The 18869-nt window shown below is 37.4% G+C and overlaps 1 long non-coding RNA gene across 2 annotated transcripts; it reads right to left on the bottom strand.

Annotated features, from left to right (window-relative positions):
• Nucleotides 1-6549: 6549 nt before the first annotated feature.
• Nucleotides 6550-9081, bottom strand: LOC113300355. Of its 2 annotated transcripts, none has more exons than XR_003335742.1 (7): nt 8784-9081; nt 8638-8700; nt 7988-8110; nt 7786-7885; nt 7611-7672; nt 7435-7476; nt 6550-7249 (listed from the first exon to the last, which is right to left on the bottom strand). It is a non-coding gene; the product is annotated as an uncharacterized LOC113300355 (long non-coding RNA). The 2 variants fall into 2 exon arrangements; XR_003335741.1 differs by having other exon boundaries at nt 8017-8110; nt 8784-9078.
• Nucleotides 9082-18869: the final 9788 nt, after the last annotated feature.

Raw genomic sequence — 18869 nt, 5'->3', positions numbered from 1 at the left:
GAACCCACTTTGTGCAGTTTTGCATTAGCAGCCATAGGAGTGCATACTGGCTTGATGCCATCCATTTTTATGCGCCTTAATAAGTCTGAGATATACTTTCTTTGGGAAAGCACCAGAGACTGTCCTTGCCGCAACACTTCAACACCCAAGAAATAAGACAACACCCCCATATCTTTGATAGCAAACTCATGACCCAGATCAGAAATTAAGTTTGCAACTAGGTTTGAGTCTGAACCAGTCACGATGATGTCATCCACATAAACTAACACATACACAACCGAGTTGCATCTGATTTGAACAAACAACGAAGAGTCTGCAACGGAGGCTGTGAAACCAAGCTTCAACAGATGATTACTCAGACGAGAGAACCAAGCACGTGGAGCCTGTTTAAGGCCATAAAGTGATTTGTGTAATTTGTAGACATACCTAGGATAGTTAGGGTCTATATAACCAGCAGGCTGCTTCATGTAGACTTCTTCCTCCAAGATACCATGAAGAAAAGCATTTTCTACATCGAGCTGTCTTAGAGTCCAGCCTCTCATTATTGCCAGGGAAAGGACTAGCCTGATTGTACATGGCTTAATGACAGGGGAAAAGGTTTCCTCGTAATCTATACCTTGTTGCTGGCTGAAACCCTTTGCTACCAACCGTGTTTTGTAACGCTGTATTGAGCCATCTGGATTTCTTTTAATCCGAAAAACCCACTTGGATCCAACGATATTCATCCCTTCTTTATATTCAACCAAGGTGTAGGTGCCATTTTGAATTAGAGCATTTATCTGCACGTCCATAGCTTCACGCCATTCTGGAATTTGACAAGCTTTAGAGTAACATGTAGGCTCCATGAAGTCTTGATCAAGAAGCGGATGCTTAGTGGCAGTCAGACAGAGTCTTTGGATTGGTTTTGAAATCCCAGCTCTTGCTCTTGTGACCATAGTATGTACTGGAGCAGCTAAAACATGAGCCTGCCCGTTTTCACTTTGGTCTTGTGATGTTTCATGGGATGGTAACACTGTTGATGAAGCTGGAGACTGCTGAGGGGTAATACCAGGTAGAGTCGTCGGTAATTGTTGTTGTGCATCAGTAGGCAGTACACTGTGGTGAGGCTGTACTAACAAAGGTGGAATTTGAGTGAAAATGGAAGACCCAAAAATATCTGTACTTGTGTCTTGTATTGCAGAACTTACCTCAGGAGCACGCTGTAGAGAAGGAGAAAATGGAAATATGTGCTCTTCAAAACGAACATGTCTTGATATATATTTCCGATTAGTTGGAAGATGAAGGCAAATATAACCCTTATGAGCCGAACTATATCCTAGAAAAATGCAGGGTAGAGACCTAGGTTCTAGTTTGTGAGCATTATATGGCCTAAGACATGGATATGCCAAGCAACCGAAAACACGCAGAAACAAATAGTCTGGCTGTTTGCCAAAGAGTAACTCAAGTGGTGTTTTATGACTAGAAGAAAGATTTGGTGTCCTGTTAATGAGATAACATGCCGTGGTAAAAGCCTCTGACCAAAAATCCTCTGGAAGATGTGCCTGAAATAGTAAAGCTAGACCACTTTCTGTGATGTGCCTAATCCTTCTTTCTGCTAAACCGTTTTGAGCTGAAGTATGTGGACAGGAGAACCGATGCACTATGCCTGAGTTGTTTAGATAGGAAGATAATTTCTTATATTCCAATGCATTGTCAGATTGGAATACTTTGATTTTATGACCCGTGAGATTTTCAACTTGTTTATGAAACTGACAGAAGATATTAAAAACAGAAGATCTTTGCACTAAAGGATATATCCATGTATAATGAGAGTAAGCATTCATGAAGATCAAGAAATAACGAAATCCATTACGAGAAGTTTTTGGGGATACCCAAATATCAGAAACAATAAGACTTAAAGGAGAATCATAAATAGTAGTACTAGGATTAAATGGAAGACGCCTACTCTTGCTTACATGACAAGAGTGACAGAATCCAAAACTCTTATTTTGAACCGGAAGGGAAAACTGCCTTACAACTCTAGAAACAGTGCTCAGCATGGGATGTCCTAGCCGCTGGTGCCATACAGGAATACTCGCAGAGAGAAAAGTTGAGGGAGATTGAGATGGTTGCATTCCACTGTTTGTATCCAGCACATATAGTCCATTTTCATTCCTTCTTGTTAGCAGCGTTGTTCCCGTGATTTTGTCCTTCACAACAAACAGATTAGTGTGAAACTCAAAATAAACATTGTTATCCCTGCAAAACTGATGAACAGATAGCAGATTCTTTTTGATTTGTGGCACATGAAAGACATTATGCAAAGCAAACTTTCGGTTACTAGAATGAAACTCAGTGTTACCAATGTGTGCTATTTGTAGAGTATTACCATTACCAACTCTCACTTGGTCAGGTCCATCATATTCATGAGGAATACACAAATTCTGAGCATCAGCAGTCATATGGTTTGTCGCACCCGTATCTGTGACCCACTGAGCATTATTGGCATCAGGAAAAGCAACATAAGCTGCAGCAGGCCTGTCCCGATTGTCAGTGCTTCTATCATAGCGGAACCAGCAATGATCCGCAGTGTGATTCCTCTTCTTGCAAATTTGACAGTACACATCCCCCTGAGAAGGACCACGTTGCTGGTAAGTAGGCCGACGACTGTTGTTGTTTGGTGGTGGTTGTCGTCTAGGTTGATTGTTGTGCATCCTAGGTGGACCTCTGCTGGGTGATGCTGAATTAGCAGTTACAAGATTTGCAATGGGTTGTGATTCCTGTGATAGTTGATTCTCTTGACGCATCTCGTACGTAAGAAGATGTGACTTAAACGTCTGTATATCCATGTTATCAGCAGTACCCAACACAGTGACTATTGGATCATAAGACTGGTTTAACCCATTACAAATGGATTGTTTCATCTCATTAGTAGGAACTGTGTAACCAGTTGCTGCAAGTTCATCAAACAATCGTTGAGCTTCATTTAAATAAGCTTTCAAAGACTTATTACCTTTGGATAAGTTATGCAGTTTCTTTTTGAGATTCATCTGGTGAGAAAAAGTTTTAGGTGCAAACTCCGCTTCCAGTGCATCCCATATTGCTTTTGAAGTATCCAGCTTTGCTACAACGCTTAGAACTTCTGGTGTAAGGGTTGAGTTAAGCCAACCAATGATTAATGCATCTTGTGCTTCATAGGCAGTGAAGGCAGGATTTACCTCATCACTGTCAGGTAGAGTACGATCTGGTACTTCTTTGGATCCATCAATGAATCCAGTTAGCCCATGCCCCTTTAAGATAGGCCTGAATTGAGCTTTCCATAATAAGTGGTTGGTTTCTGTGTGTTTCAGAGTAACAAGATGATGTATTTGGACTTGTCGAAGATTGTTTGTTGTATCTGCCATTTCAGACGCTGTGAGCAGTAAAAAATGTTGTTTTTTTTTGTTATTTGATCTGTGCGGAAGGTGAACTTGGATCAAAAGCTTGATACCAAGACAGACTGAATAAATGGTGAATATCTTCCACAGAACTTGTGGAGATTAAACTCTTCTATTTATATTGAAGATAAGTACAATATGAAAACTGAATATTGTTATGATCCTAGTAAATAGCAAAGACCTGACTAGATTACTTGGACTCAGTAACAGGAGTTGTAGCTGACAAAGTAGCTTTCGGAAGACTTGGGCTAACAGAGACATCTTCACAGTCGACATTGACCCGGATGACATACAGAAGAACAAAGATTTGAAGACTTACAACCGCATCACACACAGTAGATATGAGAATTGCACAGGTGCTTGGACAGGTACCTCAACTGGGGACACAAGTGCAGCACGAAGGCTTCTTCAACAAGACGATTTCGCAAAGGAAGTTCCTTGTCCATATCTTGATGGAGGCGAAAGTTAGCAATTCACTGGCCATGTCGTCGTTCCAAAAGGATGTAATTGAACGCACCTTTTTGTGCTTTTCTAAAAACATAAAATGATGTTGTCTCAGGCATTTTAGGTATTTGTACTACAAACGCAACTTTCAACGGAATTTCTCCAGTGTGCGCCGTGATTTCTCTCAGTGTCACTATCAATGTTGTAAGGAAAGGTGGTGTGTGTGTATCTAGCTCAAAGAGTGGTTGAGATCGTTCGAAATATTAGACGGCTCTGATAACGCCTTGGCCCGACCAACCCTTCCTCCGACCTGACCATAACTAACCATAGACTGACCCTGGGCCTTCCCCGTCTCATCTTACAAATCCATGGTTGGTTTCTGTAACACAACCGGCCACCCCAATGAAAGGCGGTGCTTTATCATAAACAGGTGGCGTTGGATACCTTGATCTCCAGATCGAACACCAGACTTACACCTATAGAAACTAGAAGGAAACTAGAAAGACGTTGATTGATTGCTATCAAAATCTACTACCGCCTTATCAAAATATAGACGTAATATTTGAATATTGGTTTTCTTTATTAAACAAAAACTGATACAAACTCAACCGATACTTAGCATTTATGGTGTCAGTAATAAATACACATTTCCTGACGGGATCGGAATATTTCTTCAGAATTTGCACACAAAGTGGAGAATAGGTGTGGTTTAAAATGTACGCCGTCTGCCTTTCAAATTAGATATGTTGAATCTAAAGGTGTTGTCGTTGTAGATCCAAGATCAGTGAAAAAAATTATGTTTGAGACCAAGGATATGTAAGTTCAAGTAACAGAACAGCAAACCAGATGTTTTGGCGTGGAGCAAGTTTCAGCTGCGCGAGCTTCCTCAACCGTCAAGTAATCACCCTTTTGTCTACTCTAGGCGTCAGCGATCATGCATTTCAAAATAAGCAAAAAGAATCCGTCTGTCACAGTGTGTTTAGCTTAGACTATCACTACAGTCCGCCCTTAGTAGTTATGTGGGTGCAGTTAATAACTCTGTCATTGGCTGATGTGTCCGTTAGATTGAGGACATGTGTCTATCATCCATTGATTAGGGTTAGGCCAATAATTGTTCATTTAAAGCTGTAAGAGACTCTGTTGAAGGTTATCTGAAAATAAATAAAGTGTTTATCCTTGGCTGCGGCTATTTTGCCCAGACAATTGGTTTGGTTCTTCGATCTAAGAGGTGTTAATCACCAGTTTATCCCTCATTTCCATTCATCTGTTTGTCAATCTGTTGTGTAATCACAACAATCGGTATTCAGAGCCTTGTTTTCACCCAATTTTTTTTTCAATGACGCTCAAAGAAATTGAAACTAAAACCTCAGCTAATGCAGCTGCTATCAGTAAACTTCAATCGGATTTCAAAACCCTTTCCGTTGATCTTACTCAACAAATTGATACTGTGAAAGCTAGTTTCAGAGAAACCTTACAAGAGAATAACCGCAGTCTTATTCAGTTGCTCCATAAACCTGCAAATCACAATCGAACTGAAGATCCAGAAGGTTCACATCAGCAGGATGAAGACTACACAAATTATTCTCATCATCATTCTAGCTTTCCTAATCACCATGATCGGATTCCAAAGCTCGACTTCCCACGATTTGATGGAGATAACCCAAGAGGATGGATCCAGAAGAGTGAAAGATACTTCCAACTCAATGATATTGAAGATTATAGGAAAGTCAGCATAGCTGCAATCTATTTAGAAGGTAAGGCTGAGAATGGTTTCTAAATTTTCAAGTTAATCGAAATAGAATTACCTGGCAAGATTTATCTCTCAATTTATGTGCTAGATTTGAAAATCATGTAGAAGAAAATTTTGTTGGTAGCTTCAATAAATTAGTTCAGTCATCTTCTGCGGATGATTATTATGATGAATTTGAATCACTCAAAGCTTTGATGCTACGTATGAACCCTTCCTTGATTGAATCCTACTTTGTTATGAGCTTCCTCAGTGGATTGAAGGATGACATTAGCAAAACTGTATCCATGTTCCACTCACAAACTCTAGCTGATGCCTTCTCATTAGCTAGACTCCAAGAGCAGAAACTTCAATTAGCTAATGCAGCCTCAAAGCCATTTACCAAATCCTTCAATACCCATTACAGCTCACAGGAACCTTACACTCCTAATCCCTTACCTCCTAAACCAATTATCACTTCACCCAAATCTAGACATTCCACCCCAAAATATTTTGTCACACCTACACCAAAGTCCACCTCTGCACCTCCTATCATTAAAAGACTCTCACAAACACTAGTCCAGAAGGCCCTATAAATAACGAATGAAGTCTGTTATAAAACATGATTTATCATGGTTTTTGACTGTTATTCGAACCGTTATTCATTTGTTGTGAGTCTTTATAAATAACGAATTGAGGATGTCACTAAGTACAACGAATAAAATGTGTGACTTTAAATCACGATCATAATCTGTTTTTTAAGTACCACGGTTATCGAACGTTATACTTAATAACAGTTGATGTCTGTCCTAACAGAGACATTTTCATCAAATGAAAATGCTCCGTCACTGATTCAGACAGTGGTGTTCAGATCTGGCGTATTTGAAACTAATTGAATATAAATCAAATCTTTCATGAAAATATTAAATGAAACGGTTTAAATTGAACAAAACTAATTGCAAGTTAAGGATAAATTTAACATTATATTGATACTCAAAATAACATACAAAACATAGAATCTCTGACTACAAACTGAAAGATAAATTATATCAAGTATCAACCTAAAATTGCACGCCAAACATTAAAACTAAATTTTTGACTACTAATCTTCCCACTCTAATTTGGTAGCTCTCCTACAAGATTTACATAAGTTTTTGGCCACTTAATCATGTCGCCTCTTGCAACATCTCCAAGTACTTCTTCTCTATCGCATAACATAGTACTTGCATCCATAATTTTATCAAACATAGGAGCCTTTAAGATCATGACCTTCCTAATGAACACATTCTACAATGGGTAAATGCTTGATGTAGCCTTCTCAATATCCTTTCCGGTCATCACTAAGATAAATTTTGCCACCAATTATTTATGATCACATGAAGTGGCCTGGTTTACCATGATTTCAACCATCTTGCGACAAATCTGACAAAACAATACAGATGCTACAATCATTAAATAATAAGAAAATGTTGAAATCCAAAGACATAACTTCACCTGTAGAATCTGGCTAGATTGAGCATAACAGGTTCTCTTGACCTGTTTGTCTCGCTTCATGGTGAATCTAATGCAGAACATCCTCAAGGTGAAGTTGTCTGTTGTCTTCAATCAATGTCTGCCACTTTCTTACAAGAGATATCAACTTATCTGTGGTAAAGTCCATTCCCTGAATACCAAATAATTATAAATATATGTATCAGATTCCATTCACTCAATTTTGTATCAATAAAAATCACACAAACTTGTGAACACCAAAAACACATCTAAGACTGTTGATCCAAGTACACTGACCCAGCTCAATCACTAATGCTCAGTGAAAAAAACCCAAAAAATGAAGTAAAAAAAGCTTACAATGAGTTTCCAATTTATTCTCCATGGTGATCTAGTTTGGTTCTACAGAAAAATTCGATCAGTGATACGAAGCTCGGAGAAAAAATCGAAGGATAATTCATAATCATATTTGAGATTGTACAAAATTCACCCAACACAACTTAGTACGACATGAAAGATGAACAGCAAAAGAGTACCTATTTTCAAGACCCCTTGTACTTAACCAGTACACAACTCATCGAGTCAAGAGAACCAAATCCTGCATCCATTAACAAAAACAGTTAGGGCAGCGCAGTAAGAGATGCTCCACAATAGCAGGACTAGAAAACCAGAAAATTAGAAGATATTAATGAAATGAATTCACACATATACCTGATGCATGGACTTTCTTGCTCTCCTCAGCTGTACATGCAGTTTTACTACCCCGAACACAAGGAACAAGCATGCAACGATAACCTTCTGCTGAGAAATACTACAAACAACACCAAATGATATTTAAAATCTCCAACTCTAAATAAACCTAAAAGAAATTCATAATCAAAACACAATATTAACACCAATTACTAATGGATACCTATATATAGAGAACTAAGAGATTATTACATTTAAGAGCTCCTGGAAGTCCTAAGGTGCATTTCCCAATTTTCATCATAACAACAAATCTGCTATCAAGGCTCCCTGTTTTCGCTGCAAAAATCTACGAAAAAATCAAAACAAGAATATCAGTACATCACATTACTCCACTAGTACTGAATCTACTGATACATACTTATTAAGTACTAAACTATGGATACATACTAGAACGCTTAATGCCTACTTCGAAACTTCTCCATGGTAACATCAAACACGTTTCCAAAACACTATTCCCTATCGTAAAACCACTTGAAATTACTACTACAATAAACCCTCTTGACTCCCTCTATCAATGACTGAATTAGGATCCCTAACCACACACATAAAACCAAACCTAACACAGCAACAACAACTTACAAGGAAAATAGCAGAAAAAACCCACTCATGCACAACTTTGATCCACCCAAGAAACCCCATAATTAAGAAGAATAATGGGAAACTTATACCAAAATTGAAACACTACTATAAACAATTAAAATCAGTAAGTACCCAGATCCACATATCTAAACCTTAAATAAGCAAAAACAGATAAATTACGGAAACCCTAAATTGAGAAATTTGAAATCAGAAGAAGCAATCATATTTGTATACCTCAGAAGCAGTAACATCAAAATCATTCTCATCATTACCCAACCCATTGAAATAAGTTGTTCACTGCAAAATCATCAAAATTCAAGATATTAGAAATGTGACAATCATAAACACAGTAAATATTAGAAAACAGAAGAAGAAACTACCTAGAATATAGATCTGTTATGAGAGCATATTAATTTCGTTTACTGGGTTCTAGGGTTTATCTTCTCAAATCACGGATGAAGAATTAAGATCGATTTTTAATTTTTGATTGGACCTTATCTCGTTCGGCTTGTGAAATTTGTTGTCTGAGAAACAACAACGAGAGAAAAGAACGAAACACAGATGAGTTTGTTAGGGTTTGTTAAGAGATGAGTTTCTTAGGATTTTTGAGGCAAAGAGAAGGAGGAGAAACAGCGAAAAGAGCGAGGAGAAATGGAGATGGGACCATATCCGAGTCGGACTTGGGCCTTTTCTTTTCTTTTAACAGCACAGGTTGAAATGACCATATCGCAATGGTGAAGGGTTCATGGCATACAAGCCAGTAGCTAACCGGTGTAAAACTTGGAGACGTATCATTTTATAATATGCCTAGCTATTTTTGGGCGCGTAACAGAAAAATGCTGGTGGGTATATATAAACATAAGAAATTCTGGGCACATATTGTGTGATCTAAAGGGTCATCATTAAATCACGCACTTAGAAAATTACCACCTTTGAAAATGACGTTTTTATTATGTAAAATGATGGGTCCAGTTATTTTCATGTTATATCACGGATTTTGTTTGTAAAATCATATCAACGTAATTAATTCATAATTTAAAAGCGTGATTTACAACTCATTCTGGACTAGTGAAGAGGACATGGACAAGAGAAGAATTCAAGGGCTCTGTTATAATTGTGATGATACAAGCCTGGCCACTTTTGTAAGGGTAAACAAAAATTATACATGCTACACATGGACTCTACTGAATCACATGACACTGAGAAGAAAGAGGAAGTGTTTGTGGAGGCACCTGAATCTCCAGCTTAATGGAAATGGATTTGCTTCAAAGCCAAACACATGATCAATGATGGGATGTCTAGATGAAACGCCGACCTTGGGGTAGGGACATGTATTTGTGCAATCAGCTTAATGGAAATGGATCTGTAGACGCTACCTAACCACTTAATCCAAGCCTAATCACACAGCTTTAACCATGCCAGCACCAATTTTATACATATCGCCTTAACCTTATGGTCCTAACCATTTAATCTTAACCACTTAATCGGCCGGCTAATTTTAACTTGACTGTGAATATCTTGATATTTAAATATTAAAATATACCATATTGAATGATAGTCTCCTGTATTCGACGTCTGTGATATATATTACTTGACAACTAAATAAAGATCCATTCATCTTCTACAGTCGTGGCCAAAACTAAGGGCTTTTCCGTCCAAATCAATTCATTTTCTCTTCAAAGAACTCTATTGTCGGGGCTAAAAGGGTTGATCATTTTGGGGGCTTTTTTGATTTGGATAGGCAAATTATAGATAAGGGGAGATTTAAGTGATTAAAAAGTCAGACTTACCCTTTGTAAATAAATAATTTAAAATCAACACCTAATATTAATCCTAAATCAAAACCAAACATCAAAATCTATTCATTTTCTTTTTTTTTCTTCTTCTTCTTATTCTCAAAAAAACTCTCAAAAACCTAATAATAATCAACCTCTTCCCCATTGATTCTCAAGATGGCCGCAAGATCAAGAGTGACAAGATCCGGCTGATTGAACCCTGATTCTGAATCAGGGCAAGTTATTGATGTTCCTTTTCATGGAGATGTGGTGAACCAATCTCTTCAAACACCTTCAAATCCTCCTGTGGTGAACCAAACCGTTCAAACACCTGCGAATCCTCCACAAATTACTCCTACTAGGTAAGAATCGAAAAACCCACTAGTTATTTTACCATTAGATTGAAAAAATAGGTTCGATCGATGATTTTAGGGTTTAAAAAAATGGTTTTCTGAAGCGTTTACGGCCGGGATATCACACGTCTTGGCCGTAATGTACACTTGACGGATGGGACATCAAGAACTCCCAACCGTTATTGTCTCACGCGGTTAGGAATATTTGAGAACCCAACCGTGGAATACTATTATGGATGGTACTTTCCCAGCCGTAAGTTGTCCTGTGTTTGCAGAGTAAAATTGAGTGATGAATGTTTCGGCTGGTATTTTCCTAACCGTTATTTTATATTTTCTAGCCGATACTTTGTTTACGGTTTGGTCGTCCGCATATTTCTAAGCCGAGACTACGTTTACGGTTAGGTTGTCTCACTTTTCCCGGGCGATACTGTTTCTGACGGATGGGTTATCTGTTATTTCCAATTCGTAATCCTATCTTCTGATATGTTTGTCATCATTTTTAGGAACCCTCACTACACTATTTTTCCGGAATACAACAATAATATTTCAGCAAAATTGTCAACAAAACAACACAACAGCGTCGCAGAACAATTTCAGAAACTATATAATAAACGACGTCAGCTAAAATCATGAGAAAGATGTAATGATCCTGCGAAAATTAAAGAGTTTGCGAGATTAACATTTGTAAGGTTGCGAGAATGTCGCAAGCCATATCCGAAAATAAAGGAGAGATTAACTATCATCCGCTATGTATTTCCCTATAAATAGTCGTTCAACTTTGAAGAAAAGGAGAGAGGTCTTTTTTGAGTAAGAAACAAGTAAATATGAGAGAGAAAATCTAGAGCAGTGGTTATTCTTGATTCCTTTATCTTTTCTTGGAAGATTGTTCAAAGATTCATCAATAAAATTAAGATTGTTAATCTAAAATGAGTTGAGTGTTAATGAAATCATATGAGGGGTGTAGTGTAGGATTTCCTGCAACTACATAATGGCGCTAGAAACAGGGACGCATCGAAGATTATTCTAGAAAAAATTGAAGATTAATATTGAGAATTGTAAAGATTTGGAGCGATTGATTAAGAATTTTACATAATTTCTTGCAATTCGTCAACATTGAAGAAATGGCTAGGAGAAGAAATACATCAGAACAACCAACTACTGTTAGAAGAAGCAAGAGAATTGTTGGAAGAGAAAGAAGTGAAATGGGAGAATCTACTAGAATGATAAATAATGGAGAAAATCAAACCAAACCAACAGTTCAACAAACACTAATACAACGAAGGAATATAGATTATGATAGGGTGAGTATACACACTTGGCAATCAAATTCCGCAGAAGAAGCAGAAGAAGAGCAGCAAACCAGAAACCATAGACAGGTAGAGAGAAATCAAGAAGCAGATGAAGGAATAATTCATGGAGATGAGGAAATTTGAGCATTAGAAACGTTTAGTCGAAGAATACATGAAGAAAGAAGAGCTGGGGCAGAAGAACGTGCGAATCTAACAAGGAAAAATCACGAATTGAGGATGGAAAATATGAGACTATAGAGTAGAAAATCGAGAAGTATTACGAAATCATATTCAAGATCGACTAGAAGAGAGATGAGGCGAAACTCACCCACAATTAATGATGGAAACAATATTCAAGAAGAAATATCAATTCCTAATGAAGAATATCGCGAAAACAGAGAAAGAGATGATGATCGTTATGTTCCACAAAATAAAACTTTTGATGATAAGAAAAATGGTAGAAATCAAGAGAGTGAACAACGTCAGGGACGAAATTTATCAAGATGGCGAAGGAAATCGAGAGGAATGAAGGAGAATTTTACATGAAAGAGAAACTCAAAGAAATCAACAGACGATTGAATAAGAAATTGAAAGACATTATGCTGAACAAGCACGTTTAATTTGCGAACGTGAAAGATTGAGAGCGGAAATGGAAGAACAAGAGCTTCAAGAGACAATTCGCCAGAAAAATCACGACAATCGAGAAAGAAAGCGTACACAAAACCGGAATAATAGTAATATCAATGAAGAATATGATAGAATACAGAGGATGGTTGAAAGACAGCGAATGGAGTTAATAAGAAATGAAAAAAATCATGAAGGGGAAAATGAGAGATATAATCGTATGCGAGTTCAAGATAGAGATGAAGAAGAGACTCGCCGAAGAAGACGAGATGAGGATAATGAAGAAGAAATACAAAATTCCGCGAGAGAAGAAAGACATGAACGCAGAAGAAGAGAGGCGAAATTAAAAAGACCAATGGATCAAAATTCAGGTGTAAATAAACAAATCTTGAAAGAGTTAGAAGAAATGAGAGGAATGCTAAATAATAGAGGAGAAGTAGGCAGAAGATAATTGGATGAAGCTATAGAAGAAGCTGCGAAAACTCCATTTACAAGGGAAGTACAATTAGGAGGAATACCACCGAAATGCAATTTGCCCGCATTAACCGGCATTTTTGATGGAACAACTTGTGCAATTCAACACATTAAAGCCTATGTGAGGTGCATGTTGCAATGGGAAAATCATGATGTTGTATTATGCAAGTATTTCGCATCCATCTTAACAGGGGAGGCGTTAAAATGGTTCGAAGGTCTACCAAAGAATACAATAACATCCTTCAATCATTTGCAGACTATATTCCTGGGGGAATATATAAGTAATAATTCTTCGCGACCTGGTATTGAAGACGTGTTTGGATTAAAACAAAGGATTGGTGAAAATTTGAAGCATCTAACTAAAAGATGGAGGACTATGTGTAGCTAAATGGCTGGCCGTGTAGATGAGAGATATATTATATTATCATTTATCAATGCTATTTTTCCAACCAACCTATTGTATGTCCAAATTTTCAGAGTCAAGAATACTATCACAATGACTGAATTGCGAGAACTTCAAGAAGAATATATTGCTCTGGAGGAAAGGCAAAATGAAATGGAGTCATTCCCAGTTTCGAACACCAGTTCACAAACAGCGAATGCAAGCTTATTACCCAAGCTAATAAACACAGTAACGAATACTTCGCAAGTACAACAAGAGAATGTGACAGGTAACAACCAACAGAAACTGGTGTCTATGGGAAGCCGAGATCAAGAGGAGTATGAAGGAGAAACAAATTTCTACAATCATGGTGGAAATAATAAGATTCAAAGACTCGATCAACCATAAGAAACTTATGGAGGTCAAAGACAAAACTATAATAGGGGACAAGGAGGTCACAAGGTAGTATGGGAAGAAATCAAGATGCCACCTCTAAATCCAAGTGTGGAGAAAATATGGGAAGCTATAATTTTAATGGAGAATATACCAACACCATGGAACATGGGAACGGAACCACCTCAAAACCACAGAAGTCATGAGTTTTGTTCTTATCATCATTTTCATGGACATACAACAAATGATTGCAGAAATGTAAAAATAATTATTCTGAGAATGATAGATCAAGGAAAACTAAACCACTTTTTGGTAGGACACTCACAATCTCAACCATTACCACCACCACCAGAGCATCACAAAGTAAACACAATGAAAAAAAAGGAAACATTCTTCATAGAAGTTGGTGCAAAAGCAAAGAATCTATTATGTCACTCTATTGTACATTCGTACAAGACAATTGAAGATTTTCATGAAAATGTTTTAAGTAGAGTGTTCGCAAGAGATAATGATGGAAGAGAAGTTATGAATATCGTGAAAATCTCACCACTAGAGGAATGGCAGAAACAGATCATTTCTTTTACCGCAGAAGAAATCCCCGAAGGTGAAGAGGTACATGATAATCCATTGGTGGTAAAATTAGAAATTAATCCAAAACCGAAAGAAGATGAGGATGATGAAGCTGAAGATTCATGGGCAATAAATAGAATTCTAATCGATACTGGAAGCTTTGTCAACATCTTATTTTATCATACTTATAAAACTATGGGAGGAACAGATGATGATCTTATACCATCAACATATAAGATATATGGTTTTAATGGTACTGCTAACAAGCCTAAAGGGGAGGTTACTATGCGAATTCCATTGAAGGGAATATCTTCTGAAATCATATTTTGTGTCGTTGATGTAGAATCACCCTACAATGCATTAATTAGTCGACCTTGACTACATGGGTTTCTAGGTGTAGCTTCAACTTTCCACCAGCGCATCAAATTCCCTCACCTCAGCGGTGTAGGAATCATAAAGGGAGATTGGGTTGAAGGGAAGAGGTGTTACGAAACTGAGATAGAATCTTGCGAAGGAAGACCAAACAAGAAGGAAAATTGGCGACACAAAATCAAAGAGACACAAAGAAGTGAGAGGTTGATGGTGGATGCAATCGAAAGAAAAGAAGAAGAAATGTTGCAAAACTAATGCTAGATCAGAGTAAAAATGATGAACATACCACTACCAAGGAAACAGTAGCAGAAAATAATAAAGAAGCAGAGGATGGCAAAGGTAATAAAAACAAGAAATGTATGAATGATTAATTTGTTGCGACACTCTCGCAATAAGTAAAATTCTCAAAAATGCATTTTATTGAGTGAATAAACTGAGATTACGAAATGCAAATACAATATGATGATGTGCGAGACTCTCGCAGAGATAATAAATTTTACAGAAGACAATCAGAGCAAAATGACAAAAGAGAAAAGGGCGAACCTTAATGGCGTACACCCTAGTTCGTGAATACAATTTCTCAAGAGGCAAATGTAAGACCTAAAGTACGTCATATAAGGGGGTACCTGTTGCATGGCTCAGGGAAAGGATACACCGCCACCGGAACCTGAGTCATGGAGATTTGGGGTCAATAAAGCCCATCTGGGAGAGGTACCTTGGATTCTCAGCTTAAGAATATGACTTAGGTTGGGAGACTAAGGTAATAAGGACTCTCCCAAGGAGTGCAGATCTGATCAAGGCGCCGAGGTACACGGTTGAGTCAAGAGTGCCAGGGGCGTTTGAAGCGCACCTTGCCATTCTTGACAAGTCTTGGATTATATTGCACTCGTCCTGAAGAAAACCCCACTTAGGGTGCAGTCTCGTAACCATAAGCCCTATAGGTAAAAGGGATAAGAGGCTGCGAAAACAACTGGTTGTTGTTAAGACTGGATGGGAGGAGCTAACTATGGTAGAAGTACGCCTCCTTGAAGGGGCAACCAGGGGGGAGATAAGGGCGGCACCCTCCATTAGGGAGCTGATAAGTGTCTTAAGACACAAATGTCATGAGGATTTTTATTCGCAAGGGTATTAAGGCTTGTTATATTTGTGCAACAATACTTAAGAGGCAATAATACAAAAGAAAAAGATAAGACGAGATCAATGGGTTTTCGCATAAAAGTGTGAGAACGTCCTGCGGTTTCGTCGCAAGACGGCAATGTCATGGGGCTTTATTTCACAATAATATTTAGGCCATCATATTGGCGCAACATTCCTGAAGAGGCCACAATACAAAATAAAAAGTTAAGACAAGATCAATGGGTTTTTGCATGAAAGTGCAAGGACTTCCTGCGATTTTGTCACAACGACAAGAGGTGGCATAATAAGACCTTTAATTAGGAAGGAAAAATAAGACCACACAATAATGAGATTTTGAAGAGAATCAAAATTCACTTCGCATAAGATTGTGAAATATACATAATTATAAAATCTCTCATTTGGATACAAATAACAGAGGCAAGTATGGGAATGAATGAAATTAGAAAATGTTATTTATCTCCATATGATAGATTTACACAAAAATTCAAAAATTAATGATTATATTGATTGACTGTATTGCAAGGAAAAATTGTTTTAATGAATGCAGGTCAAAATGAAAGAAACACAAATATACAGAAAGAAGGAATAAATGTACAAGTATTACAGAGGATCAAAGAAAGAAGCAAAGACTACTTCTTAGTTGATCCACATCATCTTCATCAGACTTTTTCCCTTCTTAAATATTATGAGTTAAGAATCAGACTAGGAGTATTCCGTGGGATCTCCTCCAAGAGACAAGGATAATCAGAATGAGGGATACTATGGTCGTCACAAACCATTTGGATAGTTTGATTGCAAAAATTCATAACATCATTCTTAAAGTTCGCAACAATGATCTTGATTTGATTCTTTAATCTAGAATACTTGTCGTTGCGAGAAGAAATATTCTTTGCAAGTTCCTCTTTCTCAGCTTCAAGTTCCTCAATCTTTTCACAATATCTACTTTCAGAATCTGCGAACAAAAGAAAATCAATTAATAACTTGATGAAAATTCATAAGAAACAAAAGCTTAGTAAAGAAGAACAGTTAATAACCTTCTCTGTCAGAAATCATATTTCTAATCAAGGCTGTATGCTCAACTTGGAGACTAACATTTACACCTAAATCTTTTCTGGCATCATCTAAGATTTTCGCAGCCCAAGCAAATTCATCCTCATTACTTATAAGAAGACGAGAACAAATTTGGTTTTCTCTTTCGCAGAGCCCGATGTTCTTGCGGCTAGCTTCATCTCGTTCAAGTTGAACTTCAAGAAGAGTCTCTTGGAATTTCGCCAAAGCCTTAGCACCTTGATCAGAGATGCGACCCTTATCATCTATGAGACCGCTAATTTTGGTTCTTAACTCATTGATTTTCTCTTTAGAATCAAGAAGGAGACGCTTAAATTGGTTGGCTAAGCCTAAACTAGATCTATGGTCAATATCTAAGAGGCAAAATTTAGATCTAAGCTCATTTAGATAGAGATGAAATTCTATCATTTGAGAAACTATTTAAAGAATTATTAAGACTCTCAAGAAGGGTATTATTATCCAACGCATTAGGAAATGAACGAAGAATGGTAGCTTCATCAGAAAGACCATAAATGTCTGCAAAAAGGATCAATTAAATAAGATATAACAACAGGATGAATGAATGAAGGTAAAGGAGAAAAGTAACATACCATAGAGCTGATTATTAGCTTGCTGAAGACTAAAGATTTTGTTCTTACATGAATAATAATCAATTTCTAGTTGTTTGTTTTTCTCGCGAAGACATTTAACTTCAGCTTCCAATTCTTCATTCTTTGTGCGAAATTGAAGATTCTTCTTTTCAAGATTTTCGCGTCTCCTCTCTAGATCTGAGGCAATAGAAAAAGAAGCTTTTCCAGCCTGAGAAAAAATATAAAAAGTGTTAATATAGAAAGAGATTTTGAGTTACAACAATGAAGAAGTAAAAGGATGAAAGTATACCAGACTATTAAGAGAATGCATAAAATCGGGAGTCACTGATCTAGAAACTCCACGAAGAGAACTATCACCATCCAGTAAAGGGACATCGCAAATAGTAGCAAGAGCTTTGCAGGTGTTAGCGAGTTGGCTATCTCCCATTCCTTGCAAAGAATCAGAAAAGAGGCCAGAAAGCTTAGCCATAGAAGATTCAGGTGGAGAATCTTCAATTGCGGCAAGATCATCATTATCCTCATCATCCTTGTCACTTTCGGAGTTTTCATGAGAAGGAATAGTTGAAGGAGAAGAAGAACATATTTTTCTCTTCTTTGAAGGAGGAGCAGTTGATTTTTCCTGCGAAGAACACCTTTGCCTTTATCACCAGTCTTCGCAACATTGGTAGGCTCTTCTATTTCAGCAATGATATTCACACAAAAATAGAAGTAATAAATGGAGGCAACAATATACTGTTTAAAATCATAAAGGGATATTTCTTACCTCATCCGTGTATGAGAGAAGAGCTAATAAGGTACTAGCCTTCCCAATCCTGTTATAACTATCTTTCAGTTTTTGGATCTGTAAAATGTTGCAAGGGTCAGCGAACAAAAGAATAAAGACAAATAAAGAAATAAAAAGTAAGCGAAACTGGAAGAAACATACCTCTTTCTCCTTCTCGGGGCAAGAGAATACCAAAGGTTGATAGGTAGTGAGATTCTCAGGAAGAATATTTGATCCAACGATATAAGGTCCTTTTAGCATCAAGGGAAAAACACACCATTTATCATCTTTGGATTGGCGAGGAGTTGTGTTCTTACCAAAATGCCAATCAATATCTTTCATAAGTATTTTCGCTGCATCAATGTTATCTTTCCTCTTCAAACGAATACCCAGCGAGTATTCTCTTTCTTCATAGAGATCAATTCATAATTTTCAAAAAATCTCGCTACTGTATATTTCTCAGAAATTATCTCCAAGTCTCCGAATTTAGGATCCCTAAGTTCTTTGGAGTACAGAGTTCCTTTACCAGCACCACGGTTAGCGAACTCTAACATCAGACGGATGCAATCCCCACTCAATTGAAAGATAGCTCGCGAAAATCCCGAGTTGAGCGAGAATTTCATAAAATAGGGGAATATCTAGATCATAAACAGAAATGGGAAGACCTGCGATAATT

This window comes from Papaver somniferum, chromosome 7 (assembly GCF_003573695.1).
Source record: "Papaver somniferum cultivar HN1 chromosome 7, ASM357369v1, whole genome shotgun sequence".
NCBI classification, from domain to species: Eukaryota; Viridiplantae; Streptophyta; class Magnoliopsida; order Ranunculales; family Papaveraceae; genus Papaver; species Papaver somniferum.
This window is presented reverse-complemented; position numbering and strand designations above follow the sequence as displayed.